Source organism: Arachis stenosperma, chromosome 4 (assembly GCF_014773155.1).
Source record: "Arachis stenosperma cultivar V10309 chromosome 4, arast.V10309.gnm1.PFL2, whole genome shotgun sequence".
In the NCBI taxonomy this organism is placed as follows: domain Eukaryota; kingdom Viridiplantae; phylum Streptophyta; class Magnoliopsida; order Fabales; family Fabaceae; genus Arachis; species Arachis stenosperma.
This window is the reverse complement of record NC_080380.1, coordinates 5,031,798-5,039,627: the sequence shown is the minus strand read 5'-3', so window position 1 is coordinate 5,039,627 and position 7,830 is coordinate 5,031,798. Positions and strand designations below refer to the sequence as shown.

At 40.8% G+C, this 7,830-nt stretch overlaps 1 long non-coding RNA gene across 1 annotated transcript; it reads right to left on the bottom strand.

Annotated features, from left to right (window-relative positions):
* Positions 1-5,409: 5,409 nt before the first annotated feature.
* Positions 5,410-7,478, bottom strand: LOC130973586 (uncharacterized). The gene is made up of 3 exons (XR_009084195.1): positions 7,428-7,478; positions 7,211-7,339; positions 5,410-5,775 (listed from the first exon to the last, which is right to left on the bottom strand). It is a non-coding gene; the product is annotated as an uncharacterized LOC130973586 (long non-coding RNA).
* Positions 7,479-7,830: the final 352 nt, after the last annotated feature.

Sequence of the window (7,830 nt, the reverse complement as noted above, 5' to 3'; positions counted from 1 at the left end):
GATCCTAAAACATCATAAATCAAGGAAATTCAACATTCCCACTTAAAATTCGAAAATTGGGAGAAGAGAAGGCTGAGAGTGATTAAACAAGTTACCTATGAAATTGTTCCGATAGAAATGTAGAGCTCGACGCGGTGGACGTGTGGCCGCAAACGGTGCGGCAATCGGAGCTCGGACGGAGAAGTTACGGCGAATTGAAATTTGCCGCAAGGGTTTCGGCGTTGCTTTCTCTCCCTGGAGCTTTCATGTCGCTGAAGCCAAAATGGAGAAGAAAGGAACGTGGGCTCATTTAAAGTGTGGGTCCGGTTGGACCGGTAGCCCGGTTCGGGTTCGGTTCAACCGGTTCGACCCGTTCGGTCCAATCTTGGACCGATTTTTTTGAAATTGGTGTCAAAATTCTCGTTTCGATGAGCTCTATCCTAATTTGGTATAATATTTACATTTATAATCCTCCTTATTAAAAACTAATTTATTGACTAATTATCTACTAATTTAACCGGGGTTTACATCCTACCCACCTAATAAAGAATTTTGCCCTCAAAATTCAAATCTAGTTACCTGAAAAGAGATGTGGATAGTCTTTTTGCATATCTAATTTGAGTTCCCATGTGTGTTCTTCAATACCAGCTCGACTCCAAGCTACTTTTACCAATGATACTTCTCTTCCTCGTAATCGTTTAACACTAGTGTCATCAATTCTTACCGGAATTACTGGAAGTGTTAGATCTTCTCTCACTTGGATTGGTTCTGGTTCTAGAACATGACTTGCATCAGGAGTATACTTCCGAAGCTGTGATACATGAAATACATCGTACAAATTCGAAAGGTACGGCGGTAAGGCAATTCTATAAGCCACTGGTCCAATCCTCTTCAGAATCTCAAATGGTCCAATATAACGGGGATTTAGTTTCTTAGTTTTAATAGATCTTCCTACTCCAGTGGTTGGTGTAACTTTCAGAAAGACATGTTCTCCTTCTTCGAATTCCAAAGGCTTTCGCCTTTGATCAGCATAGCTCTTCTGGCGGCTTTGGGCTATAAGCATTCGACTACGAATCTTCTTTATCTGTTTAGTAGTTTCAGCTATCATCTCAGGCCCTAACAAACTTCTTTCTCCAGTTTCATACCAACACAATGGAGATTGACATTTTCTGCCATACAGAGCCTCATATGGAGCCATTCCAATGCTCGCATGATAGCTATTATTATAAGCAAATTCTATTAATGGCATATACCGATCCCAGCTCGCTGGCTGGTCCAAAACACAAGCCCTTAGCATATCCTCCAAGGTCTGAATAGTTCTCTCTGACTGACCATCTGTCTGAGGGTGATACGCAGTACTCAAGCTTAACTGAGTCCCAAATGCACGCTGAAAAGCTCCCCAGAACCTTGATGTGAAACGAGGATCTCTATCAGATATGATAGTAGAAGGCACGCCATGCAACCTGACAATCTCTTTAATATACATTCGAGCCAATTCCTCCATTGTGCAACTTATTCGGATAGGAAGAAAGTGGGCTGATTTTGTTAGTCGATCCACAACCACCCAAATAGCGTCACAACCAGATCGGGTTTTAGGCAAACCTATCACAAAATCCATTGCGATACTCTCCCATTTCCACTGTGGAATCTCCAAAGGCTGAAGGGTTCCTGATGGTCTCTGATGCTCAATCTTAACCTTCTGACACGTTAAACATTTAGATACATGCAATGCCACATCATTCTTCATCCCTGGCCACCAGAACATTGCTTTCAGATCCTGATACATTTTAGTACTCCCTGGATGAATTGAGAACCCACTCTTATGAGCTTCCTTCAAGATACTTTGTCGCAGGTCTCCAACATTAGGCACAATAATCCGGTTCTTGAACCTCCATAAACCATCCTGGCCTTCTGACACTCTCCACTGTTTTCCCTGTTCAACTGCCGGTAATACTTTACGTAACGCTTCACTGTCTTGATGAGCCTTCAGAAGTTCTGATTTAAAATCACTTGAAATCTGCAACTGACTCAAACACAAAATTCCAGATTCTTCTCTAATTCCTAAATTCAAACCTTGAAATGCCTTCAGTAACTCTTCCTCCTGTAGCATCATCCAAGCTGCATATAAAGATTTCCGACTCAAGGCGTCCGCTACAACATTCGCTTTTCCTGGATGATAATTCAATTCAAAATCATAATCTTTCAGAAGCTCCATCCATCTCCTCTGACGCATATTCAACTCTTTCTGCTCAAAAAGATACTTCAAACTCTTATGGTCTGAGAAAACATGAAACCTAACGCCATAGAGGTAGTGCCTCCAGATCTTTAAAGCAAACACAACAGCAGCAAGTTCTAAATCATGTGTCGGATAGTTCATCTCATGCGGCCTTAATTGCTGTGAGGCGTATGCTACAACATTCTGGTGCTGCATTAGAACACACCCCAAACCTTTCAGAGATGCATCACAGTACACTTCAAATGGTTCACTTAGTTCAGGTAACACCAATACAGGTGCAGTAGTCAACCTGTGCTTTAATGCTTGGAAGCTCTCTTCACATTCTGGAGTCCAGACAAAAGACGTATCCTTCCTAGTCAATTTAGTTAAAGGTAAGGCGAGCTGTGAAAATCCCTTAATGAATCTACGATAATACCCCGCCAAACCTAGGAAACTCCTTATCTCTGTCACTGAAGTTGGTCACTCCCAATTCATCACTGCTTCTACCTTAGCAGGATCCACAGCTATTCCCTGCTTACTCACCACGTGGCCGAGAAACTTCACCTCACTCTTCCAGAACTCACATTTAGATAACTTAGCATATAACTTCCTGTCTCTCAGAATTTGCAGCACAGTTCTTAAGTGTTCAGCATGTTCCTCTTCAGACTTAGAATAAACAAGAATGTCATCAATGAAGACAATGACAAACTTGTCCAGATACGGTCGGAAAATCCTGTTCATATAATCCATAAATACTGCCGGGGCATAAGTTAACCTAAAAGACATTACTGTATATTCATAATGACCATAACGCGTCCTGAAAGCAGTCTTCGGAATATCCTCATCTCTAACCCTTATCTGATGATATCCGGATCGCAGATCAATCTTAGAAAACACACCGGCTCCCTGTAACTGATCCATTAGATCATCGATTCTAGGCAACGGATATTTGTTCTTCACAGTGATCTTATTCAACTGCCGATAGTCGACACACAAACGCATACTCCCATCATTCTTCTTTACTAGTAACACTGGTGCTCCCCACGGAGAAACACTTGGTCGGATGAAATGCTTACCCAACAAATCTTCCAGCTGAGCTTTCAATTCAGCCATTTCTAAAGGTGACATCCTATAAGGAGTAATCAAAATTGGACCGGATCCAGGTACCAACTCGATTGCAAATTCAACCTCTCGGTTAGGTGGGAATTCATTAATATCATCCGAAAACACATCTGAAAATTCACATACAACCGGAATCTGCTCTAAACTCTGATCATCACCTGATACTCCCGCAGTTAATAACATAATACCCTGACATTCAGTTCCTGAATAGTTTATTATCATAGAATTCAAATAGTAACTATTCACCACAACCGGTGCTTCTGACCCTTCCGGCATAAACTGTACTAACTTCTCAGAACAATCAAGCAAAACATGATTCTTGGATAACCAATCCAATCCCAAAATGAGATCAAGACCAGTCATAGGCAAACAAATCAAATCATGCACAAATTCACGCTGTTGTACTCGAAAGGAAACTTGTGGACATCCTATCCTAGTCACCATAGCTTCATGAGTAGCATTATATACTTTCAAATCATAACCTAAAACCACCATTCTCAATCCTAATTCATGGGCCTTTTCAAATGCAATAAATGAATGACTTGCTCCTGAATCAAATAAAGCATTTAAGATTTTACCAGCCATTTCACAATTACCTCTAATCAGTGTCTCAGATCCCTCAGCACCTACGGTAGAAGTGGTGTATACTCTCCCCGGCTGCTGCACCCTACCAGTCTCATACTTCTTCTTCTCTGGGTAATTACTGGCTATATGCCCAGGCTGTCCACAGGAATAGCATACTCCAAGTCCTAGTCTGCACGGAACTCTAGGATGATACTTTCCGCACCTCTGACAATTCAGATCCTGCTGTGGCTGCTTCCCAAATCTTCTTCCCTGATTAACATTGGTATTCAGCCTTCTGTAATTACCTTGACCCTGAGTCTGCTGCGGAATAGAGCCTCCACGCTTGAAATTCCTACCTCTCGGAGCAAAGTTCCTTCCTGAAGGTCTCTGAAAAGGCACCCTCAAATTTCCTTTCTCTGCTGCCGCCTTCCTCACACAATCCTCAGCCACCCTACTCTTATTCACCAATTCAGAAAACACCCTGATCTCCATTGGGGCAACGAAGCTCAGAATATCACTCCGAAGACCTCCTTCATATTTAATACACTTCCATTCAGAAAAATCTTCAGGCGCACCTTGACAGATACGAGAAAAGCGACACAACTCCTCAAACTTACTAGTATACTCAGCAACAGTCATCTGTCCTTGTTTTAACTGCATTAATTCAAGTTCCTTGGCATTTCTGACTGAATTAGGAAAGTATTTCTTATAGAACTCTGTCCGAAAAACCTCCCAAGGAATCGCAGCACCATCAGGCTGCAGGATACGTCGTGTCCCCTGCCACCAATACTGAGCTTCACCTTGCAACTGATAGGTTCCAAATTCAACCCATTGCTCTTCAGGAACCTGTTGTGCCTGTAACGCCCTTTCCAAAGCCTGAATCCAATTATCTGCATCAGTGGGATTTGAGGTTCCCCTGAAGGTTGGAGGATGAACTTTTAGAAATGTAGCAAGTGTCATAGGACCATCCTCATCATTATTATTTCCATGATAGCCCTGATTTATCTGATTACCCAGTGCCTCAGCTGTCGCCTGCATAGCTGCAGCCATATTTCCCAGGGCAGCCATAAAGTCTACTGGATCAGTCCCTATGGGGGCAGGAGTAACGGTGCCTGTCCTACCTCTACCTCGCCCGCGACCGCGTCCGCGAGTTGACATCTGGTCCCTATATACACCAAACAAGTGATATTAAGTTGATCAGTCTCAATATCGCAGGTCTAATGCTTTAAGTTCCAAATGCATGCTCACAAACGTTTATGCCATATATATCAGTTAGATATCCTAATAGCACATAAACACATATACAGAGAATGCACAGAAGTACAATCAGTCCGTCTTTCAGGCTCTATAGGAACGAACTGCTCTGATACCATAATGTAACACCCTACCACACTAAGCTTTACGCTTAAGTCGTAAAGCAGAGGTGGTGTGGTATTACGACCTCTAAAATAAAATGTATATTTATAATAGCAGAAGAATTATAATATGCTAGGAGCCTTGAAGAATAGAGGAAATAAAAATCACGAATATAAAAGCGCAACACTCGAGAAATGAGTTAACTTGCATGCTAAGAAAGCTACAGCTGTCAAGTGTAAAGAAACCCAAAACAAGAACAGAGAGTCAAAGATACAAAATAACGAGCTCCTGACTCAGCCTGCGAAGTCAAGACTGGCCGGAGAATATACATACATATATACATATATATACATATCCAAAACCCAAATGTACATAAACAAAATTCTGCCTCTCCATACACCTCTAGGAGGATCAAAAAGAATAAGTTATGTGGAGAGAAAGCTAAGTACATATATATACATCATAACATAACAAAATAACCCAGTAACCACTCCGCTTCAAGAGTCCAGACGCCTAACGAGATGCCTCTCGACCTGCATCTGAAAAACAACAACATAGTATGGAATGAGAACCAGAGGTTCTCAGTATGGTAAAGGTGCCACACACATAATATATAAGGTCCTGGGAATGCCAGAGGCAATCCTAGAACGCCGACACTCAGTTTATAGAGCTTAAAGTATTAAATAGAAGCCATAGAAGGTGGTTTTCTAAGAATATGTAAACCTGATTTAACTTAATCTTAAACCTAAATCTCATATTGCCATTCCTCCAAACCTCCATCTCCATCAGGATTTCACAGACAAACAAACAGATAAAGCAAGCACATGAAGGTTACAAGTACTGCAGGTAACAAATATACATTTAGCATGGCAGATACATTCAGGCACACCCAGTTAATGCACAAGCAAGTAGTTCAAATAGTATGCATATGATGCATGCCTGTCCTATGGCTGATGAGGCTCATCTGTCGGTTATCCAGCCAACCCGACAAGTCTGAATTGTCCTTAGACTGTCCCCCGACGTGCATCCCCAAGAGTCTATGCATAGCTTTATCTCAAATAATCAATATTGCTCAATGGGGGTAACATTCCCGGGAATTTATATAGTGCCCGGTCACACTTACGTCGTAGGGTCAACAGAGTATCGAGTTTTCTACCTGGTACACGTGGTGGCAAGCCACGGCACTTTATCCAGGGAACCTCGTATCTCAGATTATTCAAATTCATAAGCCATATAAATAATTCAATTATAATTCATTAACATCCACATCATTCTCAATTGCATCTCATTCATCATCATACGTTAAACATATTCAATCCTTATCCTTCGATATCACACCTCTCATTTCGTCCATCAATAGTTCCAATTCAAATATAATTCATTCTTTTCTAAGAATCAAACTTCAAACTTAAAACATACTTATTTTCTTAATAACTCTAATTCAAACCATATAATCTTTGAATCTAAATCTTTTTAGATACTCATATAAACAAAATCTCTAATTTTTATAAAATTTTGGCAGCACCTCCTCTAAAACTCGGACTTTGCCACCCTTTTCGGGTCCAAACCTGCTTTCTTTTCAATTCAACACACCCTTCCTCATCATCATAACAGTCACCACAATAAATCTACCTCAGATCAACAATTATACTCATACAATATTCAAATCCAACAACCAAAAATTCAACTAAGGATCATAGTTCACTAATCCTAGGCTTCTAACACAAGATACCTCAAATCAACAATTCACCAAATTATTAATTAATCAACAAGCACCAAACTAACCATGTTCATCAATAATAACATTCACCATCCAAAATTAATAACTAATTATCCAATAAACTTCAACCAAATATATTCATCGAAAAATTACTAAACATTAAACATACACCCGCATTCCAACTTATCCTATGGTCACCTAGCCTAAGTTTTCACAGAACATTATATATTAAATGCAAGAAACCTAAACCATACCTTAGCCGATTCCCAAGTATTATTCCAAGACAATTTTCCTAAAAGAACACAGCCCTTAAAACTTCAACTAATCCGCTTCCTCCAAGTTCCAGTATTCACAATTTCAAGCTCCAATTATTTATTCACAACCTAATACACATTCATAACACATATATATCCAATTTAATACTCAAAGCTCAAATTCAATGAAATTAAAATAAAATTATCGTATCCTCACCTTACCCAAGCTTCACATAAGCAAGAGTAAACGTTTTCCTCAAGCTAATTGGATCCTAAAACATCATAAATCAAGGAAATTCAACATTCCCACTTAAAATTCGAAAATTGGGAGAAGAGAAGGCTGAGAGTGATTAAACAAGTTACCTATGAAATTGTTCCGATAGAAATGTAGAGCTCGACGCGGTGGACGTGTGGCCGCAAACGGTGCGGCAATCGGAGCTCGGACGGAGAAGTTACGGCGAATTGAAATTTGCCGCAAGGGTTTCGGCGTTGCTTTCTCTCCCTGGAGCTTTCATGTCGCTGAAGCCAAAATGGAGAAGAAAGGAACGTGGGCTCATTTAAAGTGTGGGTCCGGTTGGACCGGTAGCCCGGTTCGGGTTCGGTTCAACCGGTTCGACCCG